At 40.6% G+C, this 21284-nt stretch overlaps 1 pseudogene; it reads left to right on the plus strand.

Moving 5' to 3' along the window:
• Positions 1-21284, plus strand: part of LOC145111675 (uncharacterized) — a 152032-nt pseudogene that overhangs the window by 62376 nt on the left and 68372 nt on the right.

Genomic DNA, 21284 nt, shown 5'->3' on the forward strand with positions numbered 1-21284 from the left:
TAGGGATTATACGTAGTCATGTCAGATAGACTGAGGAATCTTAATCTAGGCTCTTTTACCTGTTCCTCGTTTGGTTGTGGTTCTAAAGGAGGATCACCTGTACGGGTGTCTATCTCACCTCTGATTATATACGGTCATGCATTCCTTAGCTTGTTGATATTTAGTATGATGTTATCTTGTATTGACTGTTAGATCGGTATCTTGGTATCGAGTATGCTGTTATGTTGTGGTGATCTGTTAGACCTGTATACTGGTATCGAGTATGTTGTGTTGTTGTTGTAAACTATAGAAGTATATGTTATATGTGCTTATTGGTTATCATTTGGTGGAGTTCCCCTAGGGTCTGTTTATGGTCATGTAGGTGTAACATCCTGATGTCAAGGTAATTTCAATTTCAACCCTATGTTTGAATAATATTGCATTTTAATCCCCTGAATTGGACATGATTGAAAGAATGGCCCATAGTGGCATTATGGTAATAATTGGGAATTGGGTTAGTACGATGGGCGTACGTTGTATACGCTGAGTGTACTAGGGCAGACCCTAGTGTGCTGGGCATACATCTCGTACGCAGGGCGTACCTGCAGAAAGTTCAAATCCTAACTTTTAGGGTTTTGGCCCTAATGTCTCATTTCTTCATCAGCCTCCTTTTGTAAAAAAGACCCCAAGCAAACCCTAAGTGAGAAGAGTGCGTTTTGAGCCCATTGGAGTGTTTTGGAGGTGTTGTTGAATAAAAAGAAGGTGGTGAGAAGAGCTTGGAGCTTGGAAGCATCTTGGATCTGAGATTTCCTTTTTGTTACCAACCTCCAGGAGGTATAAAGTTTACAACTTGATCACACCATCTTGTAGGTATAGCCATTTCCTCCTTTAAGACACTTTTTGTTTCTAATATGGTGATTCTTGACAATGGCATGCTCTTTACCTATTAAGTCATCCTTTCAGACCTTATGGAGGGTCTTAAGTCATAAAAATGTGGTCTTGATGGTTAGTTTTACTCCATACATGCCATAGAAGGTCTTAAGGCATTAAGATGTTGAAATTTGGGCTTATTAAGCACTCAATGGACATGCAAAGTCATAAAGTTTGAAACTTTATGACTCTTGAGGGTATTTTAGCCTTGGATATGAAGTTTGGACCAATGACCTTAATGTATTAAGCGCTTTTTGGAGAAATGAAGGTTTTGATCGTACGCTGCGCATACGTGGTCCACTCCCCGATTTCCGGTCAAACTCGAGTAGGCCCCACGTACCTCCGGAGTACGCCCAACATACGTGTCCTGAGTCGACTCGGCTGAGTTGACCTGGATGGGTTCACTCGACTGGGTTGACTCAGTTGACTTGTTAATTTTGACCAAGTTTGACCTAGGGGTATTTTGGATTGTATTTGCAAATTAGTCATTTGGATGGATAGGTGATAGTTAGAGCTCAGTTTCGGAGTTGGGATCTCATCAGCTATTGTTCAGATTGAGAGGTGAGTCTTCCTCACTATACTTGTGGGTCGAAGGCACCAAGGTCAGCTTATTGGATTAGATATCTTGTTATATGATAGTATGCTATTATGCTGTAGAGATGTGTTAGATCGGTATCCTTGTATAGAGGATGTTAGCATGCAGTAGTAATCTATAGATCTTCCTATTTGTCTGTTGACTTGTTATATGTTTATATGTTATGTATATGTCTGCATGTTATGTTTGGTGGGGTTGAGGCGGTCCTGCTTTGTGCTAAAGGCGAAGATACCAGGGGCGGTCCGGATAGACTATAGGCCCAGCGAGGCGGTCCAGTCAAGACGAAGGCACAGAGAGCGATCCGGATAGGATGAATTTTGAAAATAAGGTTATTTATGGTTTATTAATATATTACAAGTATAATATATTAATACGGAATTATTTAATTAGTATTGATCAAAAATTAATTTATTAATTTTGTGATCAAAAGAGACTAATTAAATATATGGGGATTGATTATATAAATTAATCATTCTTGTAGTGTGGGCTAATGATCCATGATTATCGGCTGAACTAATCCATGGATAGTCCATGGAGGTTAAACCCATGGAGCATGAGAATGTGGAAAGTCATGGGTTATTAGGGTTTACCAAGTGTAACCCTAGCATGTCCAACACTATAAATGGAACCCTCCATAGACCAAAATCGGTTGCACCTTCTCATTGAGACAAATAGCTTATTCTCTTAAATCATCCTCTTGCATACTGGTGTTTGTGAACCATTAGAGGCATCACACTTGAGGTGCTCAAGCTTTCAAGGGTCAAGAACTACAAGTCCTTAAAAAGGTATGTCATATATCTAGATGTTTTATTCAATTAGCAATTTGTATGCTAGTTAGGACAAGGCTTTGGAAAAAATTGAAAATATGCATGTATAATAGAGAAAACATAGATCCAAAGCATTTAGGGTTGCATGTGCACCATATGAGTGTTATAGTGCTCAAAACCCAATAGTGGTATCAGAGCCTAGGATTGTTTTCCATTATATTTGACGCTTACTAGTTCTTCAAAGCTGAAAAAGTCGAAATTTTTGCCTCTGACTGGTGAACTTGCCAAGTACATGAACAGACTCAACGAGTACACTCAGTAAACGGGGCAACTCGGCGAGTCAGTTCATGCACTCGACAGGTTGAAGGCCCTATTTGCAGAATTTCGAGTTTCTTGGTCTAGTTTGGATTTGGAACACTAGCACAAACTGTTTTGGATCATTGGAAATATTTTTTATGATATGGTAGTGCTTGTACTCATCCAACCAGAAGATAATTGTCAAAGTTTTAAAATAATTGTTGTTTTATATGATAAACAAAGTTGCTTTTAAATTGTTGATTTGAAATTGTCTTGCATATGAGTTTAGTTAGATCATGAATTATGTGATAATTTAGTTGTTAGAAAAATGATCTAAATGATGTTTAATGACCTCCATAAACTTGTCCTCAAGTTATGGAAAATGAAAGGTCTCTTCATTAAAATCAAATTAAACTCATAGGTTATGAATGTGAAGAGTTTTGACAAGTTTCAAAACTTTCCCTCAAGTTTTGGAATTTGCAAAGTCTCATTAAATGAAACTTTAATTCCAAACACTAGAGTTTTAAAAGTTAAAATTCAACCCTTATACTTTATAATATTATAAGTTTAATAATATATATATATATATATATATATATATATATATATATATATATATATAAGATAAAGTCAGTTTATGTGTGTTAAGCCAACTAGTTTTAATCCTACTTTTCTAATGTAAATTTGACACACAATAGGCAGTGTACCTGTCAATTGGTGGTATAGTTTTTAGTAAGCAGGGTATCGAATTTAGGGAACGGTAAACTTTAAATTAACTACTAATACTATCTAAAAACAAATAATAAAAGAAGGGGGTTTCTTTAGTTTTGCAAGACTAGAAAACTTAAATATCTAACTAAAACTCAAACAAAACAAATAACAGCTAGAGAGTAAAAATCAACTAAATTCAATGGTAAAATAGACTTCTGCTTAGGTTTGACTCATTTGATCCTATGGTTGATTTTATGAAAAGTGCAATGGATTAATTCTTCTTTGGCTACTGATTAAGGTGATTAGGTTTGCGTTCGCGATTACTAGTCCTTAGAAAACAAATTAATCTAAGCAGTGGCCAGTTGTCTAAATTAATGAATTTCCTAGTTTATTTATTCGGGTCAAGTAAGATTTGTAGTGGTTAACTAAATTGGTCCTTCAATTAACCTTTTGCTGATGGTTCGTCACACAAGCTCACACGTTAATTTTCCTATTCTCTATTAACCCTAGTTTCACGTTCGCTATTCCTAGGCATATAACAATGTTTTCACATAAACTTAATTACAGGTTAATTAACAGAAAATATTCATAATTAACATATAAGGGTCTTTAACAAGCTTAGCAAAACAATTCACCAAATAAGAATAATCCAAATCATAAAATCAACACATAATCACAAACTTTGTCTTTCCTAAACAGAAGAAAACAGTCTTAGCTCATGATTGCAGAAAAATCAAAGTCACAAACGAAATCTACTAATAAAAACATGGTTTAGACAAGAGGTTGGGTAAGAGTAAACTTGATTTTTGCCTTAATCTTCCTTAAGATTGAATGCAGACTTGAATCCTTGATTTCCTACGCTCCAGCAGTTCTTCAATCGAAAAGTATCCTCCAAGGGTTTCTTAGAAAAACCGAGTATCGATCTGAAAGCTGTTGAGAGAAAAACTTGGAGACACACTTTGAACAAACGTTAGAACAAGTGGATTGCGGAATAGTTAATCTCGAAGGATCTAAAAGCTCAACAATAATATTAATAAGTTATAGTTAGATAGTTAGAGAGTTAGTTGCGGAAAAGTAAAGAAATAGAAATGACAACAATTGTTATATCAAGTATACACATAAGTTGATTCATAACAAGGAATGCATTTAAACCAAGTTAATAAGGAAGATCAAACTTAGTGATTAAGTCACAGAGGACTTGCTCCAGAGAGAGGTTATGATCAGTTATGTTCTAGGAAGAATTGAGAGTAAGGAGGGATGAGAAATAAGATAGAGGAATAGAAAAGATAACTTAGAGAAATGTATTCAGAATAGATGTGTGAGTTATCCGTATTGAATACAAGAGAATGAGCTCTTATTTATAGAGACTCATGAAGAGCACTAGATTACATCTCTATGAGTAGCCATGCAAGGCATACTAGACAATAGAGTGTATTACAATAAAGACAAGTAAAGTAATCTAGCTAAGTGACTGCGGTAGGTAGACTCCGGTTGCGGTTGCTGATGAAGAAGCTTGACTGCGGGTGCTAGATGACTGCGGTAGCTGAAGAGATTGCGGTAGCTGAAGTTCAAGAGGGTCACTTTTTATGATTCAATAATTTCCCCTAAGTGACCTCTTTAACTTTTGTTCAGCTATCAAGTTTGAGGAACTTGATCAGGATCCACCAAAACTTCCTGATGTTTTCCAGCCAGGTGATTCTCCTTGAGATCTCGAACTTGACTTCTGCAGTAGTGTGCTTTGATCTTTCAACTGCGGTTCGGCAGATGTCAAGTTGCTTCTTGGTTAGGCGATGCATGGCAGTCATAGGAATGAAGTATTTGACATTATCTATCTTCCTTTTGAAAATGACTCCAAGTTCAGGAAAGTTGGTTGCGCCTAAGGATCTTTCTTGATAGCCTTCGGTAGGCATTGGAGCAGGCTCGAGAGGTGGCAGATCAAATTTCTTGGCAATTATAGGATAAATATCTGCATCGATCTTGGCGTAATCACAGACCGTTTCCTTCAGAAAAGTATAATGCCTTTTCAAGCGCGATCTTCATTTTCAGGTGCTTTTCTAACTTGTTTTGGAACACCTTGTCAATAAGAAAGATTTCTTCCGGATTCATATAGGGAAAGTCTGCCTGGGTGCGGATGTAGTCATGCTCCCTTCTAGTGAGGGTATACTGGATGTAGTCAGCCTTCATGAACATCCAGATTTTGTAGTTCTTGACTGCGGATGGTCTATCGTTAGACCATATATTTTCAATGGAAGAGGCATGTTTAGCATGAAAAAGACTAAGTCTCTCAAATTCCATTGGCAGTCTTTTGTGATCAGCAAGGCTGCGGTCGAATTGCTCAAATACTGTGAAGTATTTGGCATTTGGAGAAATTGGGACATCCCAGTAGCCATCAGTAGGGGGTTCAGCATAGGTGAGGTGGGGTCTGTAATCTTCGTCCAACAGTCTGCGGTGAGGATTGATCCAAGAGTTTATTAAGGATTCGTCCATCATAGTATCAAAACCGCATTCTTTCCATATAAGCTCTGCAAGTTTGGCTGCCTTCCAATATTTCTTCCTTTGGGTGGTGGCAGGAGAGTCAGTTGAGCTCGGAGAGGACATATGCTCAGCCAGATCTTTGAAGTGAGGGGGAGTCTCTGGCTTTTGAGGAGTGACCTTCTCTTGCGGTGGAGTGTCATGAGGTGGAGCATGGTGAGACGGTTGCGGTGAGGGCTGCGGTGTAGGAATTTTTTCTGTGATGATGGGGGGACTCTGATGTTGTGAGATGGAGTGATCAAAGTGATGGACTTCTTCTTCTTCACTTTGATGGACTTCGTCTTTACTTCCCCCTTTTGAGGAATTCAATGCAGGTGATTCCTCAAGACATTTCTTAAGGCCATCAACCTTGGCAGAAACCTCTTGAAATTGAGCTTTGAGGGCTTCGGCCAACTGTTTATTATTGGGAATGGAGGAGCTGAAGAGTAGCCTGTGTATTTCCTTTGTGAGCTGGAGGATCTCGGGACCATGGAAGTTGGAGGACAGGGATCGTTGCAGTCTGTTGATTGTTGCTTGAAGAACTGAGATAGTGGAATCATACGCAGTGTGAGTCTCAGCTATCAGTTTCTGAGACTAAGTGGCTTGATCCGCAATGGCTGCTTGGAGATCCGTTTTGATTGCGGTCACCTCAGTGATGAGGCGTTCTGCAGCAGCCATAAAATCCTTGTGATCTGCTTTGCGGTTGTTGTCAAGGGACCGGATCCCCATTTCCACTTTGAGAGAAATTCTCTCAGCAGCCAAGTGTTCCCTTGTTTCCAGACGCTCTATACGTTCGATCAGGGACTGCGGTCCCGGGGTGTCTTCTGGTTGCGGTTGAGTTGGTTTGACCGCAGATAAGATCTGATCGACTTTAGCTTGTAAGCTCAGAAATTCTTTCCTGGTGACAACATTCTTCTTCTTTTTCTTCTTTTCTTTGGGTTTAGAAGTCGAATGTTGAGAGCCACTGGATTCCTCTTCCTCAACGAACATGATGAGGTCATCATCAGAAGGACTGGGCTTGTTTACCTCCTGAATGTCTTCATCATCAAGACCGAAGGTGGGAGCAGAACTGACTTCGATTGCGGTTCCTTCGTCTTGTGATTCATTGACTGTTGGAGTTGGAATAGGATTTGGAGTAGCTCTGGAGGTACCTTCACCTTCACCTGCTGCCTGAGCTTTAAGGACTGTTTCAGCCATCTCGGTCATCCAGTCCTGAACCTTTTGGATGGTGGCTACGGTATTGGCATTATTGATTGCGTATGCCCAATACAGTGCCACTGACTGGATATCTTGCTCCTTTTGCTGCTGCTGCTTGATCTGTTGTTCCTTGCGGGCTTGGAATGCCCTTCTGAAAGCAGCATATTTCTTGATTTCTGACTCAGTTACCGGATTGTACTGTAACCATGAGTCATTGGATTCACCTCCGTCAAAACCTTGGAAACGCACCGAAGTGTCCTTCGGGTCGACGGATCCTTGCACATTTGTGCTCACCGTGCCTAAACCACCTGCTGCGAATGTAAGCAGAGTAGGATTTCCTGAGCTTCCTCGGTCTCCTTGACTCGTGGTCAAGTTTGGCCTCGGCTCAGTTCTGGTATGGGCGGAAGAAGTGCCCTGCGGTTGGGAAGGTGTTTGAAGTGTTTGGGTGACGTTCAAAAGGATGGAGTGCAACTCCTCAGGTGAAAAGAAATGCAGTCGGGAAGCCCTGGAGACCTTAGGACGAGCACCAGTGTCATCCTCTTGGGAATGAACTGGGGGGAGTCTCCACGATGTCGTTAATCAGACTCACTTTCTGAGTCTGATTGGAAAATGATAGTGGTGTTGAATGGGTCTGCGGCCACCCCAAGGACTACCGGAGCCTTTTGAGAGGCTTCAGTATCGGTCCGGTCACGCATTTGGTCAGGGGAATCGGTTTTTCTTTTCTTAAGGATAGCAATTGGTTGCCTATCCTCATCAGAATCACTACTAGGTGTAGGTGCGGTTGGTTTGGTTTTACGTTTCTTGGTGGGTGCGGTTGGTTTGGGAGTATCCTTCTTAGGGGTTCTTTGTTTCTTCTTGGTTGCCAATTGCTTTCTTCTTTGAGAAAGATTGGAGAGTGTAGTGGCAGAAGGGACTGCGGTACCTTCATGGTTAACAATTGCGGATGGGCGTTGAAGAGGCGGGGTAGGAAGGTATGGGGCAATACCTTCCGTAGCCTCAATGTGATCTGAGACATCTGCAGTCTCAAGACCAAGTGTGGAAAGAATGTGGTAGGGAGTCTGCGGATAGGTCCAAAAACAGTTTGATCAGAAGAGGGATTGTACCTTTTGAGATCCTTAGTGACAAAGAAGTTGATGTCACTGCCCATGTCGATTCCAACGTCCGCATGAAGGTCTGAAATGCAGAGTGACCAGAACCTTGCAAAAGTGAGCTCGGTTGGGTTCTCCCTTGGACTCTCTTTGGGAATATATTGAAGGAAGTCGTCCCATAGGATCTGCCCATAGTTTACATCGTGTCCTGTGAATATGCTCAACACCAACTCCAGTAGCTTGAGTCCCATGTTGTCTATGCCTCCGGTTCTGCCGGATAGACAGCGGATGATGAAATGGCACACAAACTGCCAAACCGTAGGCAACTGATTTTTCTTGGATTCACCAATTCCTCTAATTGGTTTCTGATACCCCATTTGGTAAAGGGCAGAGGTAACATCCGCCATGGAAGGAGAGAAGATCTTGATGGAGGGATGAACCAGAAGGTTTATTGCAGAAAGAAACTTTTCTTTGGACAGGATGACCAAAGAATCATTAATCAGGTTTAGGTGAACTTCTTGAGGGTTTCGATTGGGCGATAAGCGGAGAATGCACATTTGAAGAGGGTCGAGACCGGAACAACATCTGTAAAAGCGTCGAAAGGGCCAAACATAGGGTGATTCTTGAGAAACTTGATCATCAGTTTGGTTGGAGCATTATATGAAGAATGATCTTCAAACATTGCTCGAAAGTTGCTTGAAGGAATCGTTGGAGATTTTGAACCGGTAGGATTCACTGAGCCTGAAACCTTGGATTGTTTCTTTGATGCACCTGATTTCACCATTGTAGGAGCTTTGAGAGAAGGAGTAGAAAATAGAGTTCTTGAAGGGTTTGGGAGAGAAGGTTCGATGTTCAGAAAGCGTAAAGTGATTTTGGGGAAGAAGATGGGTTTATAAAGAGGTGAAAACTTTTTAACCCTAGATAAAAGGTAAGGATAAGGTAAAAACGTCGTTTGGGGTTTGGAGGGAATCTTTGAATTGGGGATTAAATCTCAACCACAAATAATGAAACGGTTTAAAAAAGATTTGGGAGATTTACTAAAGGAGGGTTTGCATTTAATGAAAAGTCAGACATCTATCAATGTGTCAGGTGATCGTGGGGTGAGGGGAAAGGAAGTTGTAACGGATGGGACATGCTGGGGAGAGGAAAAAACAGATTAAGGATGAGGTTATGGAAAAACGTTCTTTTTGTCATAATACCTAAAATAGGTCTGACACAAGGTTTATTCAGAAAGAGAATGAGACAGTTTCTAAAGAGAATGTTTTTTTATTTAATGTTTTATTTAATGAAGGATCATTAAATAGCACACAAAAGATTCAAGGGTTGAGGAAACAGTTGAGAATTATCAATAATGATCGCGGATGGAAACGTCATTGCAGATGACCAGATGTCATTGCGGATGAACAAATGTCATTGCGGATAGGTAGATTTATGACTTCGGTAGAAGAAACTGAGAAGAGCACTTGTATAAAAATTAGTAATAACAAACAATAAAGACCCATCAAAAAAATAAGTATGATATATGGTTGCGATACCTAGACCGCGGTACCAAAACCATCTATCATAAGTAACTTTCAGTTAGAACCGCAATGGAGACCAAGAATGGTCTGCGGTATCTAACAATTCAAAAAGAATTGCGGGTCTGGATTCATCATTCCTAACATTTGCAGGAAGGTGTTAAGTTTTGTGGATTCGAGTGCTTTTGTGAACACATCAGCAATCTCTTCATGAGAATGGACAAAGATGAGTTCAATGTTACCTTTCAAGATGTGGTCTTTGAGGAAGTGATACCGTAGTTCAATATGCTTAGTCTTGGAGTGCTGAATTGGATTGTGAGAAATAGCAATAGCACTTTCAGAGTCACAATAGATCGGTATCCGCAGCATTCTATACCCGTAGTCCAATAGTTGAGTTTTCATCCAAAGGACTTGAGAGCAACAGCTGGCTGTGGCCACATACTCAGCTTCTGCGGTAGACAGAGAAACACAACTTTGTTTCCTTGAGGACCAGCTGACGAGTCTTCCACCCAAAAATTGACATCCACCTGAGGTACTTTTGCGGTCTAATCTGCATCCGGCGTGATCCGCATCTGTGAAAGCTTGCAGGCTGAAGTCATTGTCTGCGGGGTACTATAGACCAAGAGATTTGCTTCCTTTCAGGTACCGTAGAATTTGTTTGGCTGCAATCATATGTGACACTTTTGGGTCAGCCTGATACCTTGCACATACACTAGTTGCAAAGACAATGTCTGGCCTGCTTGCGGTGAGGTACATCAAAGAGCCAATGATACCTCTATAAGTCTTGTGATCCACAGATTCGCCTGAGGGATCAGCAGAGATCTTATAACCGAAGGCCATGGGGACCTTAGCAGAAGAACAGTTGTCCATGGAATATTTCTTTAATAGTTCAGTGGTGTATTTCTCTTCATGAATGAATATCCCTTGCGGAATTTGTTTCACTTGAAGTCCTAGAAAGAAGTTAATCTCTCTATTCATTCTCATTTTGAACTTGTTGGTCATGAGCTTAGCAAATTCATCCACCATTCCTTGATCAGTCGATCCGAAGATGATATCATCCACATATATTTGTACAAGCATAAGGTGGTTATCATTTGCTTTTCTAAATAACGTGGGGTCAATCACTCCTCTCTTGTACCCGGATGAGACAAGGAATTCAGAGAGAGTCTCATACCATGCTCTTGGGGCTTGCTTCAGACCGTAGACTGCTTTTACAAGCTTGTAGCAGTGGTCTGGGAATTCAACATTTTCAAAACCTGGAGGTTGCTGAAGGTAAACCTCTTCTTTTAATTCCCCATTGAGAAAGGCACTCTTAACGTCCATTTGGTGTACCTTGACGTTCTTGTGGGCTGCGTATGCTAGGAAGATCCGGATAGCCTCCATGCGTGCTACCGGAGCATACGTTTCATCGTAGTCAATGCCTTCAAGTTGACTATACCCCTTTGCAACTAGTCTTGCCTTGTTTCTGACTACCGCACCAGATTCATCCAGCTTGTTTTTGAATACCCATCTAGTGCCAACAATAGAGTGACCACGTGGCTTCGGAACGAGCTGCCAAACTTTATTTATTTGAAATTCTTCTAGCTCTTCTTGCATTGCAGCTATCCAGTCAGGTTCAAGCAATGCTTCTTTGATCATTCTGGGCTCTACCGAGGACATAAATGTTGCGTAGTGGCAGTGATCAGATAGGTCCTTGGAAGATCTAGTATGGGTACCTGCGGATGGGTTGCCAATGATTTGACCTGGTGGGTGGTCCTTTATCCATACGTGTAGACAGGGTTGCAGATGATCAGCAGCTGCGGTAGAAGGAATATCTTGAATATCAGGAGAGTCTGCGGTTGGAGATGACAGTTCCCCCTGGACTTGAGAACATCCTGCTGAGTCATCTTGGTTTGTTGAAACGAGAATGGAGTTTTCTAGAGCAGTTGGGAGAGGTTCCCCCTGGATTGCGGATGGGCATTCCTCTGGATCCTGAGAAGGTTCCCCCTGGACTGCAGATGGGAGAGTGATAATCCTTGGATCGATTCTCGTATCAATGTTCTCTATGAGTTCATCATCCGAATCTGACGATACGTTTGATGGTAATGATTCTCTCCGGATAGGAACTTGAGCAGCATCAAGTACTGGAACCTCGACAGTTGTTGTTAGATCCGGAGTAGAGCTTTCCCCCTCAACCGGAGAGGTGGAAGTATTGAGAGAAGTGACTTCGGATAGAGATGGTCCAGAAACATCAGCGTGTTGTTGTTGAGCTGCGGGTGACACAAGAACTTCGGATAGTTTCGCCGTTTTAACAGGATCGAAAAGATCGTCATAATTGACTTCAACTAGATTTAAAGGACCTAAAGAGGTAGGAATATCGCTTTCCATTATTGCGGTGGTTTTAGTGGATGGAGGTGCGTTGCGGATGTGAGAATCATCAAATTTCACATCGAAGCTTTCAATGATCAGCCTTGTACGTCTGATGAGCACTCGATAAGCAACCTTGTTAGTGGAATAACCAAGGAAGATGCCTTCATCAGACTTTGGTGCAAACTTGTTAAGCTGATCGCGGTTGTTGATCACGAAACATCTACACCCAAAGATATGAAAGAAGCGAACATTTGGCTTGCGGTTGTTAAGGCCCTCATATGGTGTTTTATTGAGACGTTTGCACACAATGCTTCGATTTTGAACAAAGCATGCGGTTGCTACAGCTTCAGCCCAGAAGTAGAGAGGAATGTGTGCGAAGTTGAGCATAGATCTGGCTGCTTCTACGAGTGTGCGGTTCCTTCTTTCTACTACTCCATTTTGTTGCGGTGTGTAGGGAGCTGAGAAGTTATGAGAGATGCCCTTGGTCACCAAGAAACTGTTGAGAAGATGATTAGTGAACTCGGTTCCATTATCACTGCGGATACGTCTTACTGGAAGCTTGATCTGAAGTTCGATCTCTTTGATGAAGTTGATGAAAATCTGCGGTGTTTCTGACTTGAGTCTGAGGAAGAAGACCCATGTGAAGCGTGTAAAGTCATCTACGATAACCAGTATGTACTTCTTGTGATGGAGACTGGCTACGGTTGATGGACCGCAGAGATCAATGTGCAATAGCTCCAGTGGTTCAGAAATTGAAGAATCCATTACCAGAGGGTGACTTGCTTTGGACTGTTTACCACATTCACAAGTCGGACAAAGAGTATCGTTGCTGAATTTGAGAATAGGGAGACCTCTGACTAGTTCTCCTATGACCAAGTTGTTGATGTACCTGAAGTTGAGATGAGCCAGCTTGCGGTGCCATAGCCAGCTGACTTCGGATACAACTCTGGATAGGAAGCACAACTGCGGTCTGCCAATGATCAGAGAGACATCCAAGGGGTACATGGTACCTTCGGATCGGGATTTGATCAAGCATGTGTTCCTATCACTTGTCATTACGTAGCAAAACTGATCATCAAATTCAACTCGATATCCTGCTTTACATAGTTGGTCAACACTGACGAGATTGTGTTTAAGGCTTTCTACATAAGCAACCTTCTGAATAGAAAAGTTACCCGTAGTGAGAACATCGTAACCTCGGATGATTCCATTCGCATTGTTACCGAATGTAACATTTCCACCATTGCATATTGGCCTGAAATCCCGAAGGTATTCTAACCTTTCGGTCATGTGCAAGGAGCAGGCACTGTCAATTAACCATTCTTCTTCTTGGTCCTCCTTGCACAAAGCCTGAGAATTACACGGTTAGTTTAGGCATCCAAACTAGTTTGGAGCCTGGGGCAATTGGTGAATTTTTGAAAGATGCATGGACCGATGTTGCAGGGACGGGTCTCTTGTCAACTTTTATTCCTAGTCCTGGGTGTTTGTGCAAATTTGGAGTGTTGTGAGATTTTGAAAAAGCACTACGTTTCTGACTCTGACTAGATTTGATATAGGATGAATCTTTTTGACAACTACACTGACATTTGCAAAAGGATTTTTTGTCATTGGATCTGACATTGTGCTTGGTCAGCGGTCCATAGGATGAATTGGACTTGTTACCGGTCCGAGTTTGAAAAGATCTGACATGAGTGTTGTTTAATTTCTGAAAAGTTTGTTTTGAGCAAGGTTTAGCACGTGCAAATCTTTGAGTCCTTTTTGGTGGATTTGGTAGGATACCTTTCCATTTGTTGAAAATTTGACGTGACTTTAAAAGTGTTGGAGTGGGTAAAATACCTTTCCATTTAGGATCATTTGAGGAATAGACCTGAAAACCATTGTTTCGAAAAGACTGAACACCCTTTTGGGTTGTGTCAGAAGAAGTAGGAATGACTTTTGAAGCGGTACTTTCCTTTTTGTTTGTTTTCTTGATTGGTGAGTTTTTTGAAAAGTAGAGTGAGAAAACAAATTTTTCTGGACTCTTGGACTTTGGAATTCTGACATGCTTCTTGTTTTTCGAAAAAGTTTGTCTATATGTGCCTCGAGATCTAAATTCCTCTTTGAAGGCCTTTTTGGCCAAAGATTTTGGTGAACCTTAGTCATTGTTGTTCAACTGCGGTTTCCTGGAATTTTTAGAATGATTTTGAAAACGTGGGCTTGAGTCATCCGAACTTGAAGATTCTGGGGTTTGTAAGCATTGACCCACTTCAAAGTTCTCTATAGGTAATTCATGATAAATTGCCTGAAGGGTCACGATTCCTTTTACTGATGATTCCGGTAGTGATGTTTTAACTACTGCAGAGTAAGTCTGAGTTGAGACTGCGGTGGGACTTTTGTGGGACTTTTGACTATAGTGTGATACACTGCGGTCTGAAGACAGAGGTGGAAAGTCGTTTGAGACTTCGGGGCCCTCAATGACAATTTCTTCATCAACTACGGATGAGGTTTGAGAATTTGGGTAAATGATGCCACAGATAGGAATTTGATCACATGTGTGAGCCGAAACCTCAGGCACAATTTCCTCAATGACACAGTTATTGCTTAGACTATGTATTCTACCGAAGTGAGTTTTGATGTCTTCGGGAAAAGTCTTGTCATTGACTGGGAAAATAAATTCTCGGTCTGGAGGGACATACAGTCTGTCTTTGTTGAACCGGGGTGAGGAATCCATTGCGGTAGGATATCCATTTGACCAACCCCAATTGTATGTATTGTCCACGGTTCCATTATTCACTAAATTTTCAATAGCTTCACTTTCATTGAACAATTTTTCGATTAAAAGATTTAGGCGTACAATTTCTCTCTGAGCTAAATCTCTTTGGTTCAAAGCTATCTCTAATTGTGTTTCACTTAACATTCTCGCGTCTTTCTCTAACTCTAAGTCTTTTTCTAACATAGCCAATTTGAGTCTTTTGTTATCCAGTCGTCCTCTTGCATGGAACATCTCTTGGGACGGAATGTTCTTCTCACCTAAGGCTTTGTTATAGTCTGTAAGGACGGCAACACACGTGTCATTAAGATCATCTATGTATGGTTGACAGTCATGCATGCTATAGTTTAGAGTTTGGATCATGAGTTTTACCTGTTCGACGATGCTTAGAGTTCCATCCTTTGCCATGTAGCAGTAGTTCTTTTCCAGCTTTGTGGACTCATCATCATCCGCAGTTGCCAGCATGCAGATTTTCCCTTTTCCTTTGATACTGCTGATGGCTTCATCTTCATCTCCAGATGACCACACTTGATGGTCTCTTTTGACATGGGCTACGTATGCCCTTACCTTTTCTTTATCTTCCAACTCTTGAGCCATTGTAAGGTATAATGCTCTATCTTTTACTACATTGGCCTTACAATCTCTTGCAAAGTGGTTCTCTTTGTTGCATTTGTGACAAATTACAACATCAATTTTGTCTTCTGAGGGAGTACCGGAGTCAGTGGTTTGAGGAGACTGCGGTACCTCCTTTGGTTGATTAATTTGAGATTGCGGTGGTAGATGAGAATTTTTGGAATATCGAGAATGGTTATTCTGGGAACCGAAGTTACGGTTGAATGGAGGTTTGTTGAACTGTTGATTCTTGCGGAAGGAAGGAGGTGGTAGACGGTTGAACTGTTGACTAACCAGAGCAATGGCCTTCTGAAATTCTTCTTCATCATCATACTCTAAGTCAGCTTCGTATGACTGCGGTGGAGTGTCATACGATGAAGAGTAGGGTGACTGTGGTGGAGCTTGTGCTATGAGAGCAAGTGGTCCGCCGAAGTCAGCACAGTCTTTGAGTACGGTGGATTCTTGTGCTTGCAGCTCTGCATAGAGCTTGTAGAGTGACAAAGAGTGAATCTTTCTATCGCCTTGGACTATCATCTTAGCCGTAGTCCAATGTCTTCCCAAACCATTAAGAAACTGAAGGTTTGTTTCATGGTTACTGCGGATGGTGCCCGCATTGGATAACTTGGTGACTATCAGATTGAACCTTTTGAAGGAGTCTTCCAAACTTTCGCCGGTATGAGCTTTGAAGTTGTTGAACTCATTGAGTGCGGTAGTAAGCTTCTTATCTTGTGCTTGTTCTGAGCCTTCGTACAGATTCTTGAGAACTTCCCAGATCTCTTTTGCTGATTTGCAATTTATGATAATATCGAAGTTGTCAGGAGCAACTCCACAGGAGATTTCATAAAAAGCAACAACATCATTTTCCATTTGATCGAGATCATCCTTGGTGGGACGGCTCATAACTGGTTGACCTCCTCCTAGTCTGGTTGTAGCGTTGTCGGTTTGGACAGGTGTAAGGACTGGGACATGTGGTCCTTCTTCTACGGATCGCCATACATCTCTACCAAGTCTCCTTAAGTATCTTTCCATTCTTTGTGACCAGTGATGATATTCATTTGCTACCAGTATTGGGGCTCGGTTAGAACCACCAACACTATTGGAAACGTTCAGAGATAACGATTGTGTCATTTGAAATTGTTTTTTTTTAAGAAATGAGCTTAAGTGGTATAGAAGGCCTTTTGAAAAATCAGAGATCCGTTTTCAAAAAGCAACCACTATGGCTCTGATACCAATTGTTGAGAGAAAAACTTGGAGACACACTTTGAACAAACGTTAGAACAAGTGGATTGCGGAATAGTTAATCTCAAAGGATCTAAAAGCTCAACAATAATATTAATAAGTTATAGTTATATAGTTAGAGAGTTAGTTGCGGAAAACTAAAGAAATAGAAATGACAACAATTGTTATATCAAGTATACACATAAGTTGATTCATAACAAGGAATGCATTTAAACCAAGTTAATAACGAAGATCAAACTTAGTGATTAAGTCACAGAGGACTTGCTCCAGAGAGAGGTTATGATCAGTTATGTTCTAGGAAGGATTGAGAGTAAGGAGGGATGAGAAATAAGATAGAGGAATAGAAAAGATAACTTAGAGAAATGTATTCAGAATAGATGTGTGAGTTATCCGTATTGAATACAAGAGAATGAGCTCTTATTTATAGAGACTCATGAAGAGCACTAGATTACATCTCTATGAGTAGCCATGCAAGGCATACTAGACAATAGAGTGTATTACAATAAAGACAAGTAAAGTAATCTAGCTAAGTGACTGCGGTAGGTAGACTCCGGTTGCTGTTGCTGATGAAGAAGCTTCACTGCGGGTGTTGGATGACTGCGGTAGCTGAAGAGATTGCAGTAGCTGAAGTTCAAGAGGGTCACTTTTTATGATTCAACAAAAGCCTCTTTTTATAAAATAGACGCGACTCGTCAAATCCAGGGACTGACTCGACGAGTCTCTCATTAAATCCCCGTGTACGGCAAGGCAAGGACTCTTCTACTTCGAGAATGTTCGTGGGAACTCGTCGAGTCCTTCTTGGTTTTTTGGCTCTTTTCTTCTTTCTTTGATTCCCATGCTCCCGATAGCTTCTCCTGCTTCCTTTTGCTTCAGAGCACTTCTTTTGAACTGAAAATATAATTTAAACGTAATTAAGCATCTTTTGCTCCATAATTGCAACAAATTAGCCAAAAAATATTAAAATTCTATACAAAATATATGACTCATTATGCACATATCAAATTACCCCACACTTGAATTTTGCTTGCCCCCAAGCAAAACTGAATTTTAAACATACTAACATCACATAAAACAATCCTAATCAAACCCAACCATTATGTCAAGACCTCAATGCATGCATTTTTGTCTAAATTTTTCCTAAGGAACCATCCTATACTCTAAATACTCACAATCCTCATAAACACCCACCCACTTCTTTTGAACAATGCTCATTTTATGCATCCCTCCGAATCAATCCTCAGAAAACTTTTTTTTAACCTCAAGGTATTTTTGTGAAGCTACCCAAGCATACATAGTCTAGAGAATTACAACTTTTAGATACCACAATGGAGCTTTTGAATTCTTCACTTTCTTTGATCTTTGATCTTCAATTTGTACTTTGAATTCATCAACTTTTTGTGTGATTTTTGGTATCTTCAATTTTTGAATTTCTTCAGAATTTTTTTTTTGATCTTTGAGCTTTTGAATTCTTCACTCTCTTTCCTTTTTTTTTACATGTATATCTCACTTTTTTTTTCACTCAAATCCTACATGCTTAAGCAGGGGTGCTTAACTTCAACCCTTATTGGTTAAGATACAAATCTTCCTGGATAGATTTCTGGTACACGATGCTAAACATATTGCATCCCTCAAACTAAGCGAGGTTGTGTTTTTTTCCCATGATTCCACTAGAATAAGGGAGGCCACAAAGGCATTATAACATATATTGGCTCAACTAAACATTTGGGTCCTCATAGAATCATAATACTAGCATGGGTACTAATTTCTTTACCAAAATTTTCTAAATTAATCCTAGCAATATTAATGCAAAATTTTAAAATTAAGCATAAATTAAGATCCTAAGTTATCTAATGTAACCAACCCCCTACCCCACACTTAATTCATGCAATGTCCCCATTGCATGCTATGTATGATTAAGAAAACAAAAGTGAAAAGGGAATTGGAACAAACTCCCCTGGGATAATAATGGCGAGGTTGATATTTCTTCTTTTGAGCTCCATATTCAGCTGACTTTGGCATGGGAACAGCTCATCTATGCCATGGGCGTCATATCTCGTGTGGTTCATAGCTCTAAAAGCAAATCCTAAACTACTTGTTCAAACAAAACAAACTAAAACAAACAAATAAAAATTGTTTTCAACACAACCAAATAAAAATAAAAAGGATCATTCAATCTTCTTTTTCCTCCTCATCATCATCTCCATCATCATCCCGCGCTCCGCTTCCGCTTGCTCCGCTTCGTCTCGCGTCTATCCGCTCAACATTGTACCAATCCATTGGTACTTCATCATCAACCGGGATTACCGGTGGCTCATCATGGTCTTCTTTTTGGCGTCTTCTTACTCGCCTACCCGGCTCCTCGGGTGCTAGTACCGGATCATCATGAGGAATAGCATAGTGCCCCCCTCCGTAATCTTCAATAATTCTTGCTCTTCTAAAAAGAATGGAATTAAAAGGAGGGGTCGGAACCTCTGTCAACATATCCCACGCCCCTGCGTTCATCAATCCATACGACCTTGCTAGGCGAGTCACAAACATCCCGCCATTGATTTTGGAAGTCTTCCTGTCCTTGACTGCTCCCTCAGATAAATAGGATGTCATGCAATATGGGAGACTGCAGAAAGTATTTGGAGTAATAATACTCCACAAATAAAACACATCAAGGTTGGGAACCTTATCATCGTCTTTCCGCATGTTGATCGTGTTTGCGATGAGGCCATGAATTAGCCGATGAGTGGGTGATCTAATGCTCCCCTCTTGAGCGGACTTGGGGATGTAAACCTTGTTAGCAATAGTGCTCCACCAAATAGGACCCTTGACACTCTACGGAAAAACTTGGTGACAATGTTCAAGAAAAGTACCAATTGCACCAGTGTTGATCAATTGTTGGTCATAAATTCTCAACCTCCAAGCCAGCTCCACCATACTACAATGGCGGTATTCCCCACCGAGACAAAATGCAATGTTTCCCGGACTATAATAATCGTTTCCTCCACGAAAAGTAATGCTGGAGAAAAATTCCCAGCATAATTCCTGGTACACCGGTTCTTGAATTCTGAATAACCGGTTCCATCCGTCACAGATTATTGACACCCCATTATGTGTGAATGTATTGACCAAATAAGGGGCTAATTCTTCCTCATAACGCACTCGTCCAAGCCACTCCCAATCAATTGTATTCGGGACATTGATTTCCTTCTTTTTCAGCTCTTCCAACCTCTTCCTCCACTTCCTCATAGTCGATTCAGAATTGATCCGTGGAAAGTTTAACCAAGGATGGGATTCTTGGTTCCCACGGGAGCTTTGACCCCTTCTGAAAGACATGTTCCTGCAATATAACACAAACAACACAAACAAACCACGAAATGCAGAAAATATCAAAACATAAATTCTGACAAACACGACTCGACTAGTCGAGTCAGTGATAGACACGGCGTGTCCGATGAACAAATAGGATTCTGCTGTGGTTCGATCTATATTGAGTCATGTAAACTCTAAATTTATCTCAGGGGTTTGTCCACGAGGGTATCCTAAACACTAATTCATAACCAATTCGACCAAAAACTAACAAAACATGTCAAATTTAAGAACCCTAGAAATCATGTATTTTCAAAAACGGTTTTTTTTAGAAATTAAGACCATATAACAACTAAAGGTTGAACCTTTAACAGAAGTAGGAGTGAAATTTGTTACCTTGTGTGAAGATTTTGGAGAAATCAAGAGAATAATGAAGATGAAAGCTTGAGAGAGTTTGACACGGCGTGTAAAGGCGGCTGTTGTGTGAAATGAGAATGATGGTTCAATTAGGGTTAAAACCCTAATTTTACCGAATTGTAAAATTTTTATTTTTTTCAGTAAATAATAGCGACACGTCGAATAAGGGTACCGAATCGGCGTGTCGTGTCGTGGGTCCATTTGCTTGGATACGTAAGGACTCATCGAGTAGGTGACATAACTCGGCGAGTCTGTTAAGCTGTTTGAAAATCTTTCTAAAAACTTTACTTTTCTTAAAAACTTTTCTTAAAATATTAACACCACACACCACACTCAGGCCTTGCTTGTCCTCAAGCGTTCATTTGTAGACAATTAGGAAGAATTGGATAGAAAAATCCTAAGAAAATCGAAAAATAAAAACGAAAAATAAAATGAGAAAAGGAAAAGAAAGAAAACTCTCGTAACGGGTTGCCTCCCGCCAAGCGCTTCTTTTTTGAGGAGTCTTTAGCTAGACTCCTTTCCGCTCTACGTTGCTGCGGTTTCTTCTAAGTCCAACTCTTCTTCAATTCTCTCGTCTTGTGGCATTCTTTCTTCGTACCTCTTAACCCGATGCCCATTGACTTTAAAGCTCGATCCATCTTTGCTCCACAACTCAATCACACCATAAGGATAGACATGCTTAACTGAGAAAGGCCCAGTCCAACGAGTGCGTAATTTTCCCGGAAAAAGTTTAAGTCTTGAATTGTATAGTAGCACTTTTTGTCCTTCCTCAAGCTCTTTATTTCCTTTCAACCTTGTATCATGCCATCTTTTGGTCTTATCCTTATAAATTAATGAGTTAGAATAAGACTCATTCCTTAATTCTTCCAAGGCATTCATTTGCAAAAGTCGATTTACACGCAACTCATGTGGCTCAAAATTGCATGTTTTCAAAGCCTAATAGGCTTTGTATTTAAGTTCCACAGGTAGATGGCAATTTTTACCATACACTAGTTTATAAGGTATGGTTCCAATGGGTGTTTTGAATGC

Source organism: Lactuca virosa, chromosome 5 (genome assembly GCF_052849685.1).
Source record: "Lactuca virosa cultivar CGN04683 chromosome 5, Lactuca_virosa_CGN04683_v6, whole genome shotgun sequence".
Classification (NCBI taxonomy): Eukaryota; Viridiplantae; Streptophyta; class Magnoliopsida; order Asterales; family Asteraceae; genus Lactuca; species Lactuca virosa.